Raw genomic sequence first — 21,676 nt, forward strand, 5'->3', positions numbered from 1 at the left:
GATGCCTTGATGAATTCATATGACGATGTCAGTGAGGAGGTGGGGTCTGCTTGGAGGAAGCAGCTCACTGGAGATATGTTGTGGGAAGATGCACTCTGAAGGAGCGCTTCCTGTCTTTGCACTCATCCTGGCCATATGAGGTGCGTGATTTTGTTCCTCTGACCCCATCTGCCACAAAGTTCTGCCTCCCCACAGCCTAGGAGAAACAAAGCCAGCCATAGCCTTAAACCTTTGAAACTTTAAGCCCACAAAATTTTTCCTCCCTTACGTCCTCTTTGTGTGATATCACACAAACAAAAAGTTAACTATCACAAACATGAATGAACATTGAGATATTACACTAAGTGAAATAAGCGGGTCATCAAAGGACAGATGTGTGATCCCTCTTATGTGAGATACCTGAAGTACCCACAGTTCATAGGGGTAGAGTAAGAAAGAATTAGGAGGTAGTGTTTGGTATGCTCTCAGCTTCACAAAATGCAGAGAATGGTGAGGGCGGGGCCGGCCCTGCTTACACACCACTGTGGATGTATTAACACAACTGAACTGAAAACTTTAAATGATTTTACACAACCTTAAAGCACAAAAGAAGAAAAAAACAAAACAAAACAAACCCCAGAAACGCCTGCTCATAGTCCCACTGCGGAAGGAGATGCGTTCTGTACAAGTTTTAAACTCCGGGCCCGAGAAACAGATTCCATTTGATTTGTAAAACAGCAAAACAAAACAATGTTTTGATAAGGTTGTGACTTATTATGGTCTGGTTCCCAGTGGCAGTGCTGCCCCTGTACACTCCTCTGCCCAGGCTAGCTGGGTGACAGGCAAGCAAGGAAGAAGGATGCTTTTTACATTCATGCATTTAATTAATGAATTAGTGTATTTGTTTATTTTTGTTGTTGGGGGCTGAATTTTGAACCTCTTACGTGCTACAGCCCCTAATAATTTCCTACTCTTCTGGGCATATACGTGCACATGGTAGTTAGTATATGTGTATATATACCCATTTGTGTGTGAGGAAGCCAGAGATTCTAGCTTGTGATTAGCTACAATAGCTAGCCGTTCAGTCCTGGAGATCGGCCCTTCACCCACGTCCCAGCACTAGTTCATAGATGCACGCGGCTGCACCTGACTTTTACACGGGTGCTGGGGAATCCAAACTCAGACCCCCGTGCTTCCCTGTCAGGCACTGTACTGACTGAGACATCTCCTTAGAGCCCCATGCCTGTCTTTCGAGATAACTTCAAAACACCCCCAATTCATTACTTGAGTACATTGGTTGTTAAGGCTACCAAACATAATATGAAGAGCCGGTGGCTTACATAACTGGCATTTAGGCACTTAAAGTACTCAAAGTTAACAGAATCAGGGTGTAAAATGTGATCTGCCAGGTACTAGCAGAGGAAGGAAAAGGGAGTTGGTGTTTAATGAGTACAGTGTCCTCATGGTTCTGAAGGCTGGAGTCCAGGGTCAAGGCTTGGGCATGACTGGCTTCTCCTGGTCCTGAGATAGCATCTTCTCCTGTGTCCTTACATGATCTTTCTTTTCCCCACCTCTCTCTCTCTCACTCTCTGTGTGTGTGTGTGTGTGTGTGTGTGTTCCTGTGTCCCACATCTCTTTTTCCAATCAGATTGGATTAGGATTCAACTTAACAGTCACAGATAACCTTAACTACCTCTTTAAGGGTAACTGCCTTCCCAATTCAGTCACATTCTGGGATATTAAGGTTGGCATAGCCCGGGTCAGGGGACACAACTGAGACCATAACGTGGATCGAGGACCCTGAAAGTCCGCCTGTTTATATTACTCCAGATCTACCCAGATCTATATTACTCCACACCAGCCACAACAATCACAGTGTCAGGCTCCTGAATCTATGCCTCCCTTTGGGTAAGGAAGAAAAATTGCCAAGTAGGTCTATCTGAGCACCCTCGCTGACTGGCAGACAATGGCGGAACCTCTTCAAGCCTTACCAAGTCAAAATCCTCTCTTGCATTCACAGTCAGATCTAAGGCTGATCTTATCTCAAGGCTTTGTGGGAAGAGAGCCTTTGGATTACCAGGCTCTTGAGAAAGCTGCATGGTGCCCAGAGGAGGCTGAACTCCAGCCTCCCTTTAGTAACCAGATTGATATGTGATACTCTTCATCATCTTGTTTTTCAGCTTCAGTTGTATATTCCCCAAGTCCCCGGCTGAATAAATACATTGCATTAAACATGGGGGGGTGCCCCGTTTGCATAATATTGGTCCTCCTCTGGGAAACTTGAGAAGCCTTTGTCTAAAGACCTAAACCAGTGCTTCTTGCTGGGCATAATGGTTAAATTCTCAAATTAATCTTCTCAGTTTGATAAAGGGCCAAGAAGTGCAGACCCGAATCTGAAATGACCATTTCCTAAGAAGGCGCTGGCAAAGCCAACTATTTGTGGGACATGGGAAAGGGCCTTTGCTTCTATTTTTGTGGTCTCCCCAAGGATAAATTGTTCCTTTCATGTGCACTTTGATGTAGAAATAAAAGGGCACTTACACATCACTGTGCTTTAGCATGTACATTTTATAGGGGACTCTCTGTCCACATGGTCCCAAACTTTAGTTGCACTGCAAGTCATGGGAAAAAATGGCCAACTCAAGCCAGGTAAGGAGCACAGCTGGAAATCAAGGCCAGTCACCCATCCCTTCCCCACCCTCATGTCTCTAGGCGACCCCACTAACCCAGAAGCTAAGCAGTTTGCAGGAAAGTCTCACCACAGATAAAGCTAACTCCCTGGGCATCCCCACTCCCCAGGAGGCTGGTATGAAGGCTGTGTCTGAAGAATAATTTTCAGGAAAACAGGAAGTTCTTCCTGTGGGCTGCAGGGATGAGGGTCCTCACCAGTGAATTATTGTGAGCAAATGTCAGACCTTGGGAGGAAGGATGGAAAAGCTGCTTGGACCAAGGGCCAAGATGGAGTGAGGAGGAACTTGCGTTTGCAAGCAAGTAGAGCCCGTGTGCAGATTGGCATGGACAAATCTAAATTTGCCAACATGAGCTGCCCTAATTGGGCGTCATCATAGCCATTCCCAAACTGGGAGCAAAAGTATTGGAGGACTCTGCTATTGGAGGTTGCCATCTTCCAAGACCGGATAGCCTTTCTGAGCTTGGTGCTAGATGGAGGACTCCCTTTGCCCTGTAGGGCCTCCTACTCTCTGCCTGACTTCATCTGGAGAGTGTCTTTAGGCATAAATGCCTCTAACTCTATCTGGTATATGACCTTTGGCACAGTTCCCTTCTAGCACTCCCCGGTCCTCTCTGTGCCTATAGCATAGTGAGGTACTATGCTCCCATTCGTATGATAGGACTATGCTGCCAAATGCAAATAAAGCATCCTTGGAAATCCTAGTTCCAACCAATTATGTACACCTCTCCTGGAAGTCCCACACCCACTCCCCATGGGACTATATAGCTTTTGTTCACCTCTAATAAAGCTGAGCTATCTCAACAAAGTGGTTCCTGGAAGTCATTCCATCATACTTGCAGGCCTTCTAAATCCCTAGTTTGTTGCTTCTGGTCCCTTGTTCCTGAGGACTGGTGGCCAACGACCCCAGGAATGAGGGAGAGCCACACAAAGGCCCTAGGCAGCAGAGGCAGGGCATAGGGGTAAACAGTGCTCAAAACCTATAAAGCCCCACCTTCCTGGGGTCTCCTAATCAAGAATCGCCTTCCTTACACACTTCTCATTTCTTGGGATCAACCTCAGCTCCTACCCACTAGCAGGGCTCAAGTCTTAAGATCTCGGCTCAAATCCTACCTCTGCTGTTGGTAAGCTATGGGATCCTAAGCAATGCAACTGCTCTGTGATTTCCTCACAGATCCTCAAGTCTCTACCATAAAACAGTGTCTACTTACATAGGACCTACATGTATCCTCATTCATATGTTTTCAACCATCTAGATGGCACATGATACAACACAATGCAAAATCTGAGCAAATAGTTGTTATACTGTATTGTTTAGAAACTAATGACCAGAAGACCAGAAAGAGAAGTCTGTTCACGTCCATTACAGATACATGTTTTTTGTTGATGTTGTTGTTTTGTTTTGTTTCATCCACTGCTAGTTGATTTCAAAGAGGCAGAATCCATGGATATGAATGGCTGACTATAGTCATTTTCATTTATTTTTCATCATTAAATTAGGTCTGCTTTTTGATCACACTCCCCCTGGCAGGGGCTACCTTGCCAAGCCACAAGGGAAGAGGACACACTCAGACCTGATGCGAACTGATGAGTTGGGATGGGTTGAAGCAGGTTGGGGGTCTGCTTCTCTGAGGAACAGGGGAGGGGAGAGAAAGGAAGAGGGAGGGAGAGAGGGAACCACAATCATAAATTAATTAATTTTTAAAAAATTAGGGCTCATTAGCCCTTCCTTAGGATGTTGTGTGGATTGCATAGATTACTGACCAAGCCTGGTGCCTGGTGTTATGGTCCTCATGCTTCCTGAGGGTGCAGGTTCCCAGAAGAGTAAGTACCTTCCAGCATGGCTCTCCTCGGATGCTCTCCACAGCAGACAACATGCTAGTGCTCCCAAGTGGTCACACCTTTAACCTCTAACACTCTAACCTCATGCTCAGAGGAGTCTCATTCCTTCATAGAAGGAGCTGCCGTGTGGCCACTGACCTCTGAGCTCTGGAGACACCAATCAATAGGCCCTGGTAAACAAAGAGTGGCCATCTCTTCTTGACCATGTTGTGCCCTCTGAAGTGTTCGAGAAGGGCACTGGAGTCCCTAGTGAGGAAGTGAGGGGCTATTGTTCTAGCCTATTGTTAGTTGCTGTAACTACCTGAGACGATTTAATTTATAGGACAGAGGTTTACTTTTTGCAGTCCCAAAGACAATCAATTTGAAGACAAAAGAGCCAAGTCTAGCAAAGTTCTTATTATGTCAAACCATGGTGGAAGATATCACGCAGGCCACACTTCTCAATATGGCCACATGGGGGCTAAGATTACCAGTACCTGAACCCTAAGGGACACATTAAAGCCACAGAAAATGTGTTTTGTTGCTAAAATTTCTCCTCCATGTTCTACAAATGAAGTTCTAGTTTCCAAAACGCAATGCCCGTAGAATGCCGAGGAAAAAGTGAGTTGAACTGGCTCTCATCTCTCAGACGGGAGGTCCATGAGAAGAGGCTGGGTCTGACATAAACTTCTGTATCCATAGGATAGCAGCACCTGGCACACAGTGTGATCAGTAATAAATGGCCTGATCAGTAATAAATGAATTAATGAATGCACCTGAACACACATAAGCACATGCACACACACTGAAGTCTCAGCTTCTTGGATCTTATTTCTCTAAGTAATGATGAAAGCCTTGACAATTTATCAAAGCTTTGATCTTCTCTTCTGTACAGTGGGGCTAAACTATACCTTAATTTTAAAACTGACTTCAGAATTTCAAACTTGGGATCTTATCCCACTTGTGTATCATAAAATGAATTGAGTAGGTGTGGTGGTTTGAACGGGAATGGCCACCACAGACTAATATGTTTGGGTGCTTGGCCACTAGTTGGTATAATTGTTTTGGGAAAGATTGGGTCCTTATGACAAAAAGTGTGGCCCTTATTGTCATTGGGGACAGCCATGAGGTTCCAAATGCCCACCAAAGCCCAGTCTGCACCCCCTCTGTCTGTCTGTCTCTGTCTCCTTCCCCCTTTCTCTCTCTTCCTCCATCCCTCCTTCCTGCTTGTGGCTCCGATGTAGCTACTGCTCCAGGGCCATGCCCACCTGCCTGCAGCCACGCTCCCCACCTTGATGGTCATGAACTCACCCTCTGAAAGTGTAGGTGAGCCCCTAATCAAATGCCTTGTTTTATAAGTTGCCTTAGTCATTGTATCTCTTCACAGCAACAGAAACATAGCTAAGACCATAGGCTTGGATTGGCATTTTCTAATGAGATAAAAAAAATAAAATAAAAGTCATGACAGAAAATGTAATTAGATATATCAGGGTAGATCCACAGGACATTGGAGCTGAAGTAAATTGCTGTTTGTTCTGGTAGTATATAGGATTTGTACTGGATTGCAATGTAGTATTTTCTTCTTTCAGTCTGGGATGGAACCATAACCTCAAGCACAGTAGACAGGTGATCTACCACTGAGCCATACCTCAAATCTTAAACTATAGTTCTTGACATCCATTGTGGGAAAGGGACTGAAAGTCACCATTCTCTAGCCCTGTCCCAGGTTAGCATTGACTGGATGGGACATGATGAGTTGAACCCTGTTGCAGCTTGAAATCAAGGATTTTTTTCTAAGCTCTGTGGATGGCTGCTGCTGTGTGACTACCTCCTATGGATTCGTTTGCTTTATCATATGGCAAAGATTTCACCTCAAAAATTTTTTTCCAGGTGAACAACCAAGGTGCATGGAAGTCAGACACTTACTACTAGAGAGTAAAGAAACCATAACTAGAGTTAATTTGTCTTCTTCCCAGGAGGTGCATAAACACATACCCCAGAATGTTCTGGAAGGAATTGCAGGCATGTTCTCCTGCATGTTTCCATGAGAAGATCTCGGATCTCAAAGTTTATCTGAGAAAAGCTGAAGTTTGGGACTGCATAACTGTGGATTCGTGAAGACAGAAAGGGCCAGAGGTCAAATGGCAGCCATCTTTAGGCAAGTCAGAGCAGAGGTCTTACTGCCTCTCCAAAAACCCATCTATTGTAGCCATCATTTGATTTTTTTTTAAAGATTTATTTATTTTAATTGGATGAGTATTTTGCCTGCATGTATGTTTGTGTAAAACATGTATGCCTGGTATCATGGGAAGATAGTGTCAGGGCCTCCAGAACTAGAGTTGTGAGTGTCTATGAGGCCCCGGGTGGGTGCTAGAAACTGAGCCCAGGTCCTTTAGAAGAGCAACAAGTGCTCTTACTGCAGAGCCAACTCACTCTTCAAGTATTTCAACAACTGCTTTTATAGTTTCTCTTTCTTCTACATTCTCCTCCCCTGCCATCTGCCCATAGCTTATCAAGTTTCATCAGGGCTGCCTGGATCCTCTTCCTCTGTGGCCTGGCGAGGTCACATCACCAGGGGCAAGTGATCAAAGAGCAGGCAAAGAGTTCATGACAGAGGCAGCCCCTGCTCCCCTTACTAGGGAACCCACATGGAGACTGAGCTGCCTATCAGCTACATCTGAGCAGGGGATCTAGGTCTTCTCCATGCAAGAGCCCCTGGGCTCAGATTTTTTTTTTAGCTTTGTTGGTTTCTTTGTGGGGCTCCTGTCCCCTCCATGTCACTTTCAATTATTGAACCTAAGAGCAAAATGGGGATTCTGCTCTCGTGTAGAGAGCCCCTTGGTGGAAAAATAGTGAGAGTTACTTATGTGAGAAATTTTGGTAGAACAGTGACTGTACAACCTCTAAAATCAAGCCTGGTTAAACCATTATCACTCAAATTCCCCTTTGCTCCAGCTTGTTTTTGTCATTGAATGTGACTTTACACAAACACAAAACAAATTGAATTCAAAGTGGGAAGCATCATTACATGAACGTAAGTCAAATAGTAACAAAGAGGAGCTTTGCAGATACTGCCAGAGTTCAGCCTCGGTCTCCCTGGGGAAGCAAGGAGCCCTGGGTCTGAGCAGAGCACTTATCTGCAGGTAGACAGGGCAGCTGGGAGGATGCTGGAGGGGGATGGAACAGAACACGCAGATAAGAGGCCACGCAGCTACAGAACATGATTTTTGACAAAGATGCTACAAGTACGCTCTATAAAAAAGACAAACGGATAAAGGTTTCTGATGTTAGACCTGAAACTGAAGCTGGCAGGGGAAAGAGTAGGGTGAACACGTCAAGATACAGGCATACGCAAGAACTTTCTCAATAGGATCTGAGTTCCTCAGGAAGCCAGGCCAACCACTGACAAATTGGACCTCATGAAATGAAAAAGCTTCTGTACAGCAAAGGAAACAATTAATTCAGTGAAGAGACAGCTACAGAATGGGAGGAAATCATTGCTGGTGTAATCCCAAGTTCCTGAGAAGAAGCTGCAACAGGGTGAATGATTGGAACTTCAGTAATTGTGGAGAAGCTGGAAAGCTGCAGGCCCAAAGTGAAACTATTTAGGGCCATTTTTCTCACCATTTCTTGCCCACCTCATAACATATTATGTGTGACATAACATCCTTGTGAAAAATGATATTACGTAGCATCGGAGACCTATGAAGTTTCCTTGGTTTGCTGTGACCTACCTACCTGATGGACCCACAGCTGTATTTGCGGGATATGTTGTTTATGAATTTTGGGTTTTTTTTGTTACTATAAAAGCGTCATGAAATTCTTACTCCTTGGAACATGGTATTTGGGGCAACCTGACTATTATGAGGATAGGTCATTCATATTTGGTTCCAGAAAAAAAAAATCATCTTTTTCCTTTTGACTTTGAAATGCATTTTCATCTCAGCATAGCTGTATGCCTGACATGGATTAATATTTACAACATGTAGATAACTTTAAAAACTAGATAACAGGAAATCAAACAATCCAGTTAATAATTGGGCTAATGAAACAAGCAACTTTCAAAAATGTTGTTTCTTACTTTCATAGTAACAAACAAACAAAACCAAAGTCATAAACAATGTACTGGCCAGCAAATATGGGGACTGGTTATCAGAGAAATGCTTATTAAAATGACATTGATATCTCATCCTACCCCAGTTAGAATGGCAGTCGTTAAAGAAAAAGCAAATAACAAGAAATGTTGGTAAGTATATGGACAAGCAAGACCCAAAATAGTATATTTTATATCTTCGGTCATGAAGAATGGAGTTATGGCATTTTCAGGAAAATGGATGGAACTGGAGACAACCATATTAAGTAAATTAAGTGAGTTTCAGAAAGATAAGGATTGCATCTTTTCTGTCATTTGTGCGTCCTGGGTGTTATGTAGTCACATAATTTTATACATTGTCCTAGTTTGGTTTCTGTTGTGACAAAACATTTCTTAAAGCCAACTTGGGGAAGAAAGGATTTATTTTGGCTTACTGGTTACATCCCATCATCAAGAGAAGACAGAACAGGGGCTCAGGGCAGGGACCTGGAGGCTGTAACTGAGGTAGAAGCCATGGAGGAATGCTGCTTACGGCTTCCCATAGTTTTCTCATCATGGCTGCTGATATAACCGAGGACCACCTGCCCAAGGAAGGCACCTCCTACAGGGGAGGAGGCACTCCAACATCGATCAGCAATTAAGACAGACAAGCCCACAGGCCAATCTGATAAGCACAATGCTTCAGTCAGTTTTTCAGCTGTGTCAGGTTGATACCTGAAGCTAACCAGGACATACATGCGCAGATGACATGAAAGTAGAAGTCAAAGTATGGAATGAACAAAGGAGACTCAGAATTGGTGGGGAGTCAAGAAGTGTGAGTGTGTGAGGGTGGTTAATGGTTAATGGGGGTGTATGCGCAAGGTACATTATATACTTGAATGAAAATGGTCTTATGTAACCCAGTTAAAATAAAATAAAATAAAATGATCCTCTTTCCGCACAGTCTTACCAGACTTTTTTATTTGTTTTCTTGCTAACAGCTGTTGCGTTTAGAGATGAAATCTCTAAGAAGTTTTAAATTGCCTTTCCCTCGGAGTTCAAACAGTATTTAAAAGTATTTATTGAACTCTTACATTTTACCTCTTGAGAAGTGCCTGCTCAGTGTTTTGTTTGCTTTGTTTTGTTTTAGCCTATTCACTGATTAGATGGTTGAGATGAAGTGTCTGGCCACACTCAGCATGAACTCTTGGAGCGCGTCGTCTGGAGCAGCAGCTGGGGAATAGAGCCAAAGGTCTTCTGTCCTTCATAATGAGAACCCTCAGTGGAGTAAGGTGAAAATAGGCTCATTCTAATGTTAGGTCAAAAAAAAAAAATAGCCATGTAGTATTCCATTTGCTTGCTAGAACGCTTGTTCTTAAAATGTATGGCTGAAGAAGCTTCATTTGATGCTAGGCATCTGTCTTGGTACCCATCAGCCATTTGTCTCTGACTCCAGTCCCTGAAAGTAGGTTCCCAGTGACTCAGTGACCACCACCCAAAAATGTGCAGCCATGACCGTATACTTGCTGTGATATAACTAACTGCTTTGTTTGTTTGTTTGTTTGTTTGTTTCTGTAACTTGCTTACACAGATACCCAAAGACTATTCTGAGTTGCCTTAACCACTTAACTTGGCAGAACGGAACAGTTTTTGCTTGCATAGATATTGGAGGTCTAAAATTCTCCCCCATACCCCTCCTTCACTGCAAAATCAAATTCAGCTCAGAGTTTGTTTGTTCTGCTAGCAGCTAATCAATACATCTTTTAATTATAATTAGGTTAGTTTATGGTCTCTTCCCAGGGGCACAAGCTCCATAACAAGAACCCCCAAGCCACCATATATGAACTCAAGCTCTCCCCACGCTGTAGCAGGTCAGACATACACTCTTCATCCTTCAGGCCCATGGTAGTCAAGCTATTTCTACCAGGTGTGACATAACTCACGGCAGTTATGAATCAGAGTTACTGCGGTGGCCTACAGAGAAACTCGGTCAGCACAGCAATGGAATAAACAGAAGAACTACAATGAATGCAGGGTCTGTGGCAACAACACTGAGATTCCTAACATCATGGGGAGGGTCATCAGCCTCTCACCTGAGATTCAGGTTGCCACCTTTTTCTCCCCACCATCAGCTGTGCATAGCTTTGGGGCTGCTGAAGTGTATGGGGAGTGGAGGGCTCCCTCTAGCTGGGGAGTCTTTGCTGTCACAGCTTTCATGAGTCATCGGGCATGATGGGTGAGCCATGTCTGTGATGCAACTGTCTTGGAGAACTATGCTTCTATAATCCCACACTTCAGTTTTTTTTTAAACTTAAATTCATAAATTTATCATAAATTCATAAATTAATTCATCAGTTCATCAGTCTGCTAATGACTGCTATCTGAGGTAGATGTTTCCGTTTCCTTATGAAAAGTGACACAAACACAACCCCACTGACATGTGAGTCTTAAACTATCTAGACCAACTAATACCACCAGGAAACTTTAGTCAGTCGTACATGGAGTGAGAGGGTTGCTGTCCTGGCTAAGGTAGGGAGTTTTCTTGATTAATGACTGTGGTGGAAGGGCCCAACCCACTTGTGTTCCTGGATGGTACTAAAAAAAAAAAAAAAAAAAAAAAAAAAAAAAAAAAAAAAAAAAAAAAAGGCTAAGCCCACCCTTTACTGACTAGTGTTCATAATACTGAAGCGTACTCTGCACTCTACCAGAGGAGAAAGGTAAACACCAACACAGCTACAAATCCTGCCATGTACAATAGTGAACTGAGTGCAAGATATATTGGTATAGTAATGGCACAAAAGTTGTGGCACTATCCGACCAATATTTGATTGGATTTCAGGCTCCTTCTATGATATGGAACCCATGCCCAACACTGCCCACATGCCCAAGAACCTAAGACTAGACAGGCCAGGGACCTAGGGGAAAACCAAATACCACTGCTCTCCTGAGAGAATGGAACGACATTCTGCTGTACAGTCATTCTGCTGTACTCAAAAATCAGTGTCTTGTTAGCCATCAGAGATGTTTCTTCCTGCAGTAGATGGGAACAAATATGGAGACTCATAGATGATCAATGTGCAGAGAGTGAGATACCTTGGAATACTCAGTTCTAAATGGACTGTGACCATCAAATCTTTCCCCTCAAGGTGTAGGGAACTTTGTGGAAGGGTAAGAATGAAGATTGTAAGAGCCAGTGGGGAGGGAGGACACCAAAGAAATAAGGCCTTCTAGATATAATAGGACTGGTTCGCATATAAACTCACAGAGATTGGCAGCGTGGACAGGGTCTGCATAGGTCTAAGCCACATGGGGTCCCAGTGCTAAGATTGGAAGTGCACACAAGCCCCCCTTCTCTAACTCAGGAAACATTTCCTGTTGATAACTGCTCACAAAGAAAAGTTTAATTTCCTTTCAACTGAATCTTCCCTGGGTATACAAACAATACTTAGGGCAGACCTATTCCTGGCAGTAAATGCCCATCACAAAAGAAACTCAATGATAGTTTTGTGAATATTTTTTTTCTCATGGTTTGTCTGGGTTTCTTTTCTGTTCATTTTTTTTAACCTTACAGGTTTTGGCTTATATAATATCACTTCTGGTTTTGTTTTTATGGATTTCCCTCCTGTGTGTGCAGAAGCTTGAAGTAGAACACTGCCTTCTGGGTTGCTCAGATTGCTTTCCTGTACAACCGAGGATCTCCTGCCTAAGGTCATCTTCAGTGAGCTGGACCCTCCCTGCAAAGAGGTTCCAAGAGGCCATTGTATGAGCTGTGAGAGGGAAGCCTTAGTTCCAATGGAGACCCTAAGGTTTTGAAATGCCAGAATCAGAAGATATCCATAAAAGAGAGCTATGGGCATGGGGTAGAGCTGACCCAGAAGACTCTATGTGGGCAGAAAATGGCAGAGCTAGAGCGGGGACTTCCTGAGTCATTTGGAGCCCATAGCATTACATTATGAGCCCCGTATTCTGGACGGACATGGAGTAGCAAAATTTAGTGTTTGCCTTTCAGAATTTCAGTTTTGTTTTGTTGTAACTGTGTCTCAGTTCTTCCATTCGGGGTCAGAAATGTTTTTTCTGGGCAATTGTTTGTTAAAGGTGTATAACTTGTTTTGTTTGTTTGTTTGTTTAATAGGAAGAAGCTCAGAGTTAAGAGACTTTTGACTATTTAAAGTGTTTAGAACTGTTAAAGGCTGAAGTTGGACTCAATGCATTTGCATTATAACATGGTCATGTGCATATGGGAATAAAAACATGGAATGTTATGGCTTAACATTGATATGTTTCAGCATCAAATTAACAAGGAGTAGGTTGTGATGGTTATCACTGTCACCTTGACAGAATCTTCAGTCATCTGAGAGGGAGACCTCTGGGTGTGCTTGGAGAATTACATTGATTGTGTTATTGATAGTGAACATGAGAAAAACCCTTCTTACTTGTGGGTGGCACCATTCCCTAGGCAGAGAATCCTGGACAGTGTAAAGTGGAAAAAACAAGCTGAGAATGAGCATGCAGATGTCTGTCATTCTGTCCTTCTTGACTGTGAGTGCAATGGGACCAGCTCCCTCAAGCTTCTGTCACTGTAGCTTTCCCCAGATGATGGGCTGGAACGTGGAACTGTGAAATGAAATAAGCCCTTTCCCTCTTAAGTTACTTTTGTCAAGTTGTTTTATCACAGCAACAGAAAAGAAATTAGGACAATAGGAAGCAACGTAGCCATCTTCACTGAAATTAATTTCTTTTTGATTCTTGTGATACAGATGGTCGGGTCTCAGCATTAGGACCAGCTGGGTAACAGGTACACAGCTGTTTTCTCCTTTTGCTTTTTACAACTTTTCTACAAGTCTACAATTACTTTAAAAGTGGAAATCATAGGCTGGAGAGATGGCTCAGTGGTTAAGAACATTTGCTGCTCTTGCAGAGAAGCAGGGTTTGGCTTCCAGAACCCACATGGTGGATCCCAGCCCTCTGTAACTGTAGTTCCGGGGGATTCAGTGCCCTTGTGTACTGCACGTTTCTGGGACACAGACATACATGCATCAAATTTAAAACGTCACTTTATGCTCCCAATTCAAAGCAAGGAGTAAAAAACGCTTTAAAAAAAGTCACTAACCAGGACTCGAAATCCTCAGAGCCAGTCTCAGAATCTACATTTCTCATAAGTATTTCCTAAAGACTCCCTTTCACGGGGAACTCTGTAACTGCCATAGGCAAGGATAACGCACGTCTGTGGCATCACTGCAAATCTTCCCAATATGTTGACAGTTCTGTTGACTTTTTCCTAGGGTTTTTCTCCACCTTTGCATAGCCGATAACCTCATTTGAGCCCACGGTGACGAGAATACTGCAACCACCCGCTGCTGTTCCACTAAGTGAAATAGCTTCACTGGCTCCTAAAAACAAGATTCTGTGTCCTTTTTATTTTTTTTTAGACTGACTCTGTATCACTCCAATAAAATGTTTTGTGTGTATTTGCTTTTTGAGTGTCTGTAATAGCAATCTCTTTTCTCCACTTCGCCATTTCCTTTCTACAACCAGATAGCCTGATTGATCATATACATATATACGTATATATACACATACACACATGCTATCTCAGTTCTCAAATATGATGTGAGTACATTCACCACTGCCACACAACACCCATCTCTGCACCACTGATTCATGCAGGGAAAACATGCTATTAAATCAACACAGGGTGAGCCAAACACTGGGTTGCCTCTTGTCACAGCAAAAACAATGAAGTCTTACTGTATCACCAGGAAACACTTGCTCTCCTGTCCCAGCTCATTCTATTATTTGTACATGTACTAAGTGTTAGGAGGGTGAGTTTGCCAAAATCAGCAAACACTATTAAAAAAAAAAAAAAAAAAGTCTTGCTATTTGGCTCTGCAAAGGTTCTCTGGCCAGATTCTGAAAGTATTTTTCCCAGCCCAAGACCTGCCTGGTAATCACAGGTCACCTAGGCTACAGCTAGGGGTCTGGCAATCCCAGGAACAGCTACGGCAGATAGACTCACCATGCCTAAAGCCACAAGGAGGCCCTTTCCCCAATTTCACAACGTCAATTCTTCAAGTCTCAGATACAAGAAAATGAATTCCACAGGAAAATGCATTATCCAGAATAGCCTTGATCAAACAAAAATGATGTCATTATACAAGCACACAGGCACATCCACCTAAAGGACAATTTGCCCCAAGAAACCACGAAGGACGAACAGTTCCAACTATAATACAGCCATGAAAGAGAAAGACCAGATGTTTCGGGACTGTGAACGGGCCGAGGCCATGGTGCCTGGGACCTTGCCTTTCCCGTCAACCCCTTCCGGTCCCTCAGCTGAAGGCTGTGGTATACACGGATCAGCATGGCCGAGCCAGAGCTGAGGATGGCGTCCAAGGAGAATCTCTACTGACCTGTAAACAGGCGTGAGTGGTTTTCTTCAGTAGGGCCATCCACCACCAAATTCTCCACTTTCTCCTTAGCAGAAAGTGATTGGTGCCTCTGGTTTCACAGGGCAGACAGGGTGGTTCAATCCCGCCCAGCCACCAAAAACATGCAATTAAATTTTCACTGAGGCTTGTGAGAGCGACTCCTCATCAGGACCACTGCGGCACCCGTCCACGGACAGACAAGTCTTGAAGAAAGAGTCACGGAATGCAATGGGAACTCACCTGAAGCGTGTCGAGGTCAATAATCCACGTGTGTGTGCCTGCAAGGATTTCAGTTCTGCTCACTGTGGGGAGACAGTCCGCCAGAGTGTAACTGTGCCAGAAGCATTCGCTAAACTAGACAGCCGGAAATTTTAAAACAGGGCTCCAACTACCGTGTGCCCTCCTTCCCGGCACCCAGCCTCTCTGAGTCAGAAAGTACTAGGGTTCCTGTGCCTTCTAGGGTTCAGGCTTGAAACCCTAAGAACTGCAAGGGCCCAGGCAGAGCTAGGACAGCAGGGGGCAACATTAGCCCATGCTGGTGGACTGCCCCAACACCTGCAGTGCCTGCCGGAGCTCTTTGTCAGCCTTGGACAGAAAGAACAGAGATGTCATGGAAGTCCTTTTGTCCACGTAGAAACATGGTGAGGTGTCTCCTTAGCCTCCTAGATCGAGCGCAGGAACCCGCTGGGCACAGACGAGAACATTCCCAGTTTCCCCGATCAGTTTGCTTTCACTCAGATTGAGTAAAGAAAATGGACACGACAGGTGTCCAGGACTTACCCAGGCTGCTGCAAGCCAAGCTCCGTCGGCCGCGGCGGAGTGGCCAGGAGCATGAGACACCTCCCTCTCCTGACGGACATGTTGCTGGCTTTGCTGTGTAAACAGGGTCTTGGTGCTCAGGTGTCTCCTATTCTAGTGAAGTTTCTCTCGGGTCTCTGCTCCACAGGATGAGACTTGAGGAGACACACTTCAGTGTCTGAGGACTGCCCTGTGGCTCAGCCAGTCCCCACAGACCGAATCCCATCTGGTCCACCGCATGCTGCTACCACCCTGGGTCTGCTTTTGTCTTCTCCTCCCCCCTGAACCATTGCAGAAGCCTTCCGGCTGGTCTGCCTGGCTCCGTGTTCCTTTCCCTCTAAGCTCCACACAGCCACCAAAGCCACCATCTGTTAGGATGGCTAATTAGCTCATGCCGCTGCACTGCTCCGGTTTACACTGGCTTCTCGCCGTCCACACCATACAAGCTAAACACCACCTTACAATGGTCCTCACAGAGCCTTATGGCTTGATCCTAGCACCCCTGTGACCTCCTCTCTTGCTGGGGTACTCCCTCAGTCTTCCCAGCTGTCTGTCCTCTTGCCTGTTCTCAGACTTTCCAAGCATGGTCCCTTTTCAGAGACTCTAGAATGGATCATGCACATCAGAACATGCATAGCAAGATAAAAATGGGTCAAAGGAGGAAGTCAAAAGTTGTGAGTAACCCAGCCAAGCCAAGCTCGATCTTTCCTGCTTCCTTCCTCCCTCCCTCCCTTCCTCCTCAGCACTGGGAATTGAACCTAGACCCTCACAGATACTGAGCCATATTCCCAGCCCCCTTTTTACTTTCTGTTGGTCCCTCTAAATTGTCCAGTAAGTTGTCCACAGTGTAGCTAGGATTACAGACCTGCACTGCCAGCCCCAAACCAGCTTACACTCTTGGCCAATTCCATTTTCTCTGCTTGACACAGGACCTCTGAGGGCAGCCTCGATCCTGCCTTATGGTGTGTGAGTTTGTGGTCGTGCCGCATCTTCCACCAGATAATTAGCAGCAGCTCCCAGGTTGTCCTGTATTTTAAAAAAGTGTATCCTGGCTATTGTGTTCCCACACAACCTAGAGTGACTTTCTGCACCTGGCCTGCTTGAGTTGCCCTTGTTTTTTTGTTGTTGTTGCTTTGTTTTGTGTTTTGTTTGTTTATTTTTCTGGGTCAGAGTAATTTTGTTCAGCTTGCATTTGTTTGGAGGTTGTGCATAACCCCCTTGGGCATTTCTAGGTTCTCTGTGGCTGATCCCACATCCTGGGGTGATGCCCCACAAGTACAGAAAGGGATGGTGCTGTCTGATCTCCCAGCCTGTCCTTTCTATTGGGAGTTCTGCTTTGCCAACAAAAGAGAACAGGGCAGTTGGGCTCAGCATTCTCATCCTGCTGTCCTGTGGCCTGTTAGATGACATCCTCATGAGAGGCTTCGGCAGAAGAGAGACCCAAAGAAGAGAGATCAGGGTTTGCGGCAATTTGTACTACCAGCTCCAAGCTAGAGGAGGAGGCTTAGAGCTTGCCACAGCTACAATATCTAAGTGTTGCTCTTCCTCCCACACCTTCATAGATTTTTCACGAGTTAATAACTCTTCCCTTGCCTTGTGGTCTTGGACACATTAGTGAAGAGTTTCCAAAGCAATTCACAGTGATTTTACACGTGGATGGAGGGCAGCGTGTGAACATAGGATCCAGGCAAGCCTTCATCATGCCTCTCTGTTAAAGGCCTTCATATTTCCACTGCCTAGTCCCTATAAATATGCAGCAAACTGATCTGGTCTGTCTGTCCTTGCCGTGCCATGCCATAGAAATCAGAGCTTTCTCCTCCAATTCAAGTGCAGGGATTCCCAGCCTTTCACCCTCTCTCCCACCCACTCTGCCTCTAATAATCGCCACCCTATCTTTTCAATAGAGCCTTTGAGGGCTGTGGAAGACAGATTTAGTCATCCCAGAAGACAGGAGGATTTCAGGTTCAAGGCTAGCTTGAGTGTCACTGTGAGGCAGAGCAGAAAAGAAATATGATCATCATGTTGCATTTTTCTTTTAAAATAATTTTCCACCCAACTAAATAGCTGTTTTTCTGAGGAATGGGTCTTCTTGGCTCCTCACTCTGTCTTTTAGGAACACTGGCCCTGGATCTTCTGTGTTGTCCACATTGAGTCTTCTCTGAGTGGAATTCTGGAAACAGATGTCTGGACCATCCTCTACCTTTCCGTAGGTACATGTGCTGTGGGACTCTCCCGTCTGAAATTTCTCGGCTTGACTCAGTGAGGGGATGGGGGAGAATGAGGCAGAATGGAGTACAGAGCTCCTCCCCTGACACAGATAGCAAAGAGACTGGTGGGTTCCAGCCACTCAGACCTCGGTGATTGTCTCTTCCCTTCTACCTTCCACAGGTGTGAGGACTGGGAGAGAGGGGTTTGCTAGTGTTGTCCAGTGGAGCTTTGTTTACTTTGTACAATGCTGGATCAGAGCGTGCCTGGTACACTGCTGTGTCGACATTGATGGTGGACTGGCAGCTACTTCCTCCAGCCCGCTCTGACTGGAGGCAACAGGGCCGTAGCAGCGGGACTCTTCTTCAAGACTAGCTTCCTCACCCAGATGCCTGCTCCAGGGTGCCATAAATTGCCACATCTCATGATGGCTGCCATCCAGAGTGCTAGAGGGGATTCATGCATCCCAACAGAACACTAACCGAGCCACTGCCCAAGGACAAAGCTTCTCAAACTCACACACACCTCAGTTCTCCAAGTGCAACAGAGAAAAGGGCTAGAAGAGAGGTTCTGTCTTCACCCAGGAGATGAGGAGAAAGGAATGACCCACTGCATCATTAAAAATAGTCACCGACAGGACTAAGGAGAAGGCACAGCATAGGGCTCCGTTTCAGTTCCCAGAACCCCCATTGGGTGGATCACAGACATGTGTAACTACAGTTCCAGGGGCTATACTGCTATCTTCTGGTCTGTGAGATCACTGCATTCACACGCAACACACACACACACACACACACACACACACACACATACAAATTACAAATAAAATTGATCTTCCAGAGGAGCTGAGTTCGGCTCTCAGCACCTACATGGTGGCTCACAACCATCTGTACTCCACTTCCAGAGGATCTGATGCCTTCTTCTGGCCTCCTCAGGCCCCAGGCATACACATGGCATAAAGATTTACATGCAGGGAAAACATCTATACACATAAAGCTAAAAAGAAACCAAATACCTTTTTTGTTGTCGTTGTTTGTTTGTTTGTTTGTTTGTTTGATACAGGGTTTCTCCGAGTAGCATTGGCTTTCCTGGAACTCACTCGTAGACCAGGCTGGTTTCGAACTCAGAGAGATCTGTCTGCCTCTGCCTTTTGAGTGCTGGGATTAAAGGTGTACACCACCACCACTGGCTAAATTCTTTTAAAAAATTAAAATATAAAAGAAAAATTTAAATCATTGGCAAGTACATTCTGTGCCACAAATGTTGAATGAATAGGGGGAAGGTTCTGTGTGGATCTAAGCACTGCCAAGGCAAGGAGTAGCAGGCCCTTTGGTAGTTGAGGGAATGGAGATTACAGAAGAAATTAATTTAACATCACATGACCAGCAGGCTTAGCAGGCACAGGAGTACAATCTGACATATTTGCCTCCAAGCCACCTGTTCTTCCTACTGTACATTCTTCATCTTCCACTCAGAAGAGGGTTTATTCACAGGGTGTGAAGAGTAATCTATGGAATACAAGAAGCTTCTCTCTCTTTTGCATTCAACTATGTAGTCGTCCTTTTAAACAGGGTTGAGGATCAATTGTCAGAAAATAATTAGGTATTGCATGACGTGAGATGGTCATGCTCGGTTGTAATTTGGCTTTGTTGATGCCCTGACTCAGCTCCGGACCCCTGGAATCATCACATAGTCTGTCGTTACCTCAGATTTTATTTTTATCAGGCACATAGCACTTTCTCCTGGTGGAGATTTGAAAGTTGTTGTCCAAAGCCGCTGGCCTTCATTGCCTTCACTTGTTGCCACCTCTAGAGAAGCCAGAAGCTGTGGCTGGTAGTTGAACAGACTGGGATCCGGATGGCAGAGCTTGCTTTGCTCAAGACTCCACGGAAGCAAAGAACAGACAGGCGGAGTGAGCATTTTTCAGCTTCCAAACTCCATCTTTGAAATGCTGCAAAATCCCAAACTTTTTGAGTGCTGAAATGACAGCCCAAGTGGAAAATTCCACATCATAAAACTTTGTGTTATGCACAAAATTATTTAAAATATTGTATAAACTAACCTGCAGGCTATGTCTGCAAGGTGTATATAAAACATAAATGAATTTTGTATTTAAACTTGGTTCTTGCTGCCAACATATTGCACTATGCACATGCGAATTATTCTGGGGAAAAAAAAAAAAAAAAGAGAAAAGGCCAAATCAAAAACACTCCTGTCCCCAGCATGTGGGATAAGGGTTTTTCAATCTATTTTATATAGTATTTCTAACCGACTACTGAACTGTCATTTTTCCTATGAAAGATGGCTTTTCTTTGTTACTTAATTTTAATTCTATCATATACCTAGACCACAACTGGTCAAAGACAAGCTCTCCAGGGGGCCCTGAGCCCCGAGTTTTGACTGCACAGGAGAATCCCTAATGACCGTGCAGTTTTTCTATGACCCTAGAGGAGAGTTCTTCAGCTTGGCCAAGAAACTCCCCTCTGCTTCTGTATAGGGGGCCCACCATCCAGAGCACATGGTCACACTTAGGTCTGGAGCTCTGGCCAGAAGCAAGGGCTGCCAATTGTACTGTGTCAACTTAATTAAGTAATAGTTTTATGAGGTGGGCGGCAATACCCTCGGGAACAACTTAAGGCCATAGGATTTATTGAGCTCTAACTGCAAGTTGACAGTCTCCAGCACGCACACAAGAGAGCCTGTGTTACCAGAAAGTTAATGTTGCAAGAGAGTGCTCTCGGAGTTGAGTGAGGTGGCACTCTCTGGCGGAGGCCTCCGCTCCACAAAGCATGAGCACATCCAACAGGATCTCGGGAGACACCAGCAAGTGTCTCAGACACGGGCAATGAGGTGGCAGGATTCGAGATGAAGGTCCTTCCATGAGGATACCAAGAGCAGGGACCAGTGAAGAGGTGGTGTTACCCTTGCAGAGAATCCTTCGTGTTCCTAGTCCCCACAGCAGGCAGCTCAACTGTGACCCCAATTCCAGGGAACTGACAACCCTCTTTGGGCCTCAAAAGCACCCGCATATTTGGCACACAGACACACGGAGACATACACACACAGAAACACATACCTTTTTTGAAATAACAATATAAAATAAATCTTTCTCTTTTTAATAGAATACTAGGTAGGATTTTAGGTGTGGTGAGGGGGATGGAGAGAGACTAGGGACAAGACGGGACAGGCAGGGATGAGCTAATTACGTTTGGCTTCTCTTATAACAGAAGGACCAGAAAGCTACCTAGTGCTGAGTATCACTGCAGCCCGAATCCTCCACCAGGCAGATAAAAAGGAGGAGGCAGAAAGGTTTGGTACAGGCAGCCGATAAGATGTGGCTCGCCCCATTCACCTCATCTGGTTATGGTGCTCATTTTTTTGATTCTTGATTTTAAGACAACACAAAGTGTTCTGATAGAATTCCAACAAGGATGTTTGCAGATCCAAAAGCCTAAAACACCCAGCCCCTGCATAGGGCAAAACACACGGTGCCCCTGACCATCAGTACCGGACAGGTGTCCCGAAGGCTGCTGATCATTGTCCAGTTTGAATGAACTTGGAGCAGCAGGAAAGAATGAGACAGCCTCGGGCAACCTGGGGTGGGTGGGCCTTTGTAGGAGTCGGTGATTATTGAAGCAGAGCCCACTCATCTCAGTCTGCCCAAGTCCGTATCATTCTTTCCAG

Source organism: Psammomys obesus, unplaced genomic scaffold, assembly GCF_907164565.1.
Source record: "Psammomys obesus unplaced genomic scaffold, mPsaObe1.curated_primary_1811, whole genome shotgun sequence".
Classification (NCBI taxonomy): Eukaryota; Metazoa; Chordata; class Mammalia; order Rodentia; family Muridae; genus Psammomys; species Psammomys obesus.